The 2,758-nt window shown below is 53.9% G+C and overlaps 1 pseudogene; it reads right to left on the reverse strand.

The window, feature by feature from the left end:
- Window positions 1-1,304: 1,304 nt before the first annotated feature.
- On the reverse strand, window positions 1,305-2,043 carry LOC123077785 (uncharacterized; annotated as a pseudogene).
- Window positions 2,044-2,758: the final 715 nt, after the last annotated feature.

Here is a 2,758-nt window from a genome sequence, read left to right on the forward strand (position 1 = left end):
CGATTTTTGCCAGGGTAAAAGCCTTCATATAGCAAAAGATGGACACTGGAGGGCCACCAGGGGGCCCAGGAGACAGGGGGCGCATCCAGTAGGGGTGGGCGCGCCCCCCACCCTCCTGGCCATGGTGTGGGCCCCCTCTAGTGTTTCTTCCGCTCAATAATTCTTATTAATTCCAAAAATAAGTTTCGTGGAGTTTCTGGATTTTTGGAGCAGTGCAGAATAGGTTTCTAATGTTTGCTCCTTTTCCAGCTAGAATTCCAGCTGCCGGCATTCCCCCTCTTCATGGTAAACCTTGTAAAATAAGAGAGAATAGACATAAGTATTGAGATATAATGTGTAATAACAGACCATAATGCAATAAATATTGATATAAAAGCATGATGCAAAATGGACGTATCAGCCCAACACTTAAATGGGCCACTAAAAGGCCGAAACTCAGGTCCGACTACAAATGGCCCATCAGATTTATGGGCCGTCAACAAGCTGAAAGACACACCGGGCCGGAAATTAGCCCAACATTTAAATGGGTCGCTAAAAGGCCGAAAGATGTACATCCTGAAAATTGGCCCATCCATTGGATCGGCCGTTAACAGGCCGAAATCTCATCGGGCCGATATTAAGCCCAAATATATAGCGGGCTATTAACGGGCTCGAACTGACGATGGGCTACAATGGTGTCAAATCTTTAACAGGCCGTTGACGAGCCGAATTGGCACATCTCGTATGGGTCGTGGGCTTAAATGGACCTGACACAAGTAGGCCTTATATGGGTCGGCCTGCTAATTTTTACTAGGCCGGCCTTTTTCACCGGAATGGGCCACTGTTGGGCCGTGCCACGTGTCTACCTATCATAGGCGCCACCTGTCCAATGAGTGGATGACATCTGTCCCAACGGTTAGACAACACGTGTTTCCTGCGGCCAATGATGATTTTACACGTGGAAAATCCCCGTTGGTCCGGGCTATTAACGGGTTATCGGATCCAAAATCAGACCCGATAGCTTAACGGCGTTCCGTTACGGTGGATGCCATGTGTCGGTCACCCTTGACGAAAGCACTTCTGTGACGCGCGATTTATCGTCATGGAAGTGGACACTTCCGTGATGACAATTTTGGTAATGCCATGGAACACTTCTACGACAGCACAGGTATGACTATCTTGATTCTGTCATAAAATCACCATGGATGTACATGCATGACAAAAAACACGACCTCCTGTGACAAACATGTATCATCACGGAAGTGTATTTTGTTTGTAGTGCACACTCCTCTCAGCCTAGCATGGAAGCGTACCAAAGTATTCGATCAGGCGCCAAAAATTGCCGATAGCTCGCTGTACAGCGGCAAAGACCAACAATAGCCGATGCCATTGCTGATCAGCAGTGTGGTGGGCCTGGATGTGGCGTGGTCGGGTGAGAAGCAGTTGTAGCTCTCCATCTTCGATGCCTCACTGACTTGTGACGACTCTGGCGTGGCCCAATCTTGGCTAGGGAGGAGGGAGGTGGTGCCATTGGAGGAGGTTAGGGCGGACAGCTGGAAGACCCAAGCGCTGGTGTTATCGCTCGAGGGTGTCGTGGCATTGTAGCAGGTCTTCTTGGAGCTGGCTGGTGAGACGAACTTGTAATTGTCCATTCGTGCCATCGAGGTGTCGCTTAGGTCCGAATTCGCTGGCGTGCGCGAATCTTGGGAGGGGCGGAGGAAGGCGGTGCTGTCGGTGGGCATGGAGAAGCTAGGAATCAGCGGTGTGGCTGTGAGTGCTCTACCTGCGGCCGCTCGACTGGATGCAAGAATGCTTCTTGAATCTCCGATATAGCAACCACGGTGAGCGGATTTGGTGCGGCAGGAGACGGACAGAACGACAGGCATCGCCTCACGCCGGAGCGCTCGCCCGCGGCCGCCGCCTTCCTCTTGGAACCCGACATCGACGACAACCCAGGCGAAATGGGTTTCGAGGCGGACCAGCCAGCACGACGATTCTGGTAGATTTTGCAGAGGGCGGGCATCGCCTCGCTGGGCAGGGGTCTTCTTGGCTGAACTCGAGCATCAGCCAGCCATTCTTGGGTTCATAGGTGAAGGGCTGGCGGTACCCGACGTCGGCGCCGCCCGCGTCGAGCATGTCGCACCGCGCCTTCTCTGAATGCCAGGTGCCTACCCCACCCGCACCGGCGCGGCACCTACGGGTGCCCCGGCTGCTCTAGGCCCTCACAGAGGTGAAGAAGTACCACTCCCTGCCCTCCCCGTCGCTGCTCGCTGAGGCGGGGAGGAGGCCGGTGACGAGGTTGGCGGGCTCGGCTGCGTACACGTCCGCGTCGTGGATGTACTGGGCGGCGGCGGCGGGGAGCGCGGACCCGGAGATCTTCCCCTAGAGGTAGATCTGATGAGGTCGGCGTTGCCGGGGGCGAAGATGAGGCCGCGGGGCGAGTCGGGCGTGCGCGGGGACACCATGACAGGTGGAGGGATGGAGCGTTTGAAGGCGCGTGCGCGGGGGAAAGAAGAGGGGGATTTGCGCGGCTCCGGTGGAAGGCTTTCATTTTGAAATTTGGTTTGGGGACAGGAAAACGCGTGTGGAAGTGAAAACAGGGAGAGGGTGACTTAGGTGAGCTCGGTTTGTGTTTGTTTATTTTTTTCGGAAACCTTATTGTCTATTGGGAGAGGGTGGCATTTCGAACATTTTTAGTGGCAGTTTTAGTTACGATAAAGATGGCAGTCGAGCCTTCATTCAAGAAAATGTCATGTTGTTCTCAAAAATTGCCAGCCCA

This window comes from Triticum aestivum, chromosome 1B (genome assembly GCF_018294505.1).
Source record: "Triticum aestivum cultivar Chinese Spring chromosome 1B, IWGSC CS RefSeq v2.1, whole genome shotgun sequence".
In the NCBI taxonomy this organism is placed as follows: Eukaryota; Viridiplantae; Streptophyta; class Magnoliopsida; order Poales; family Poaceae; genus Triticum; species Triticum aestivum.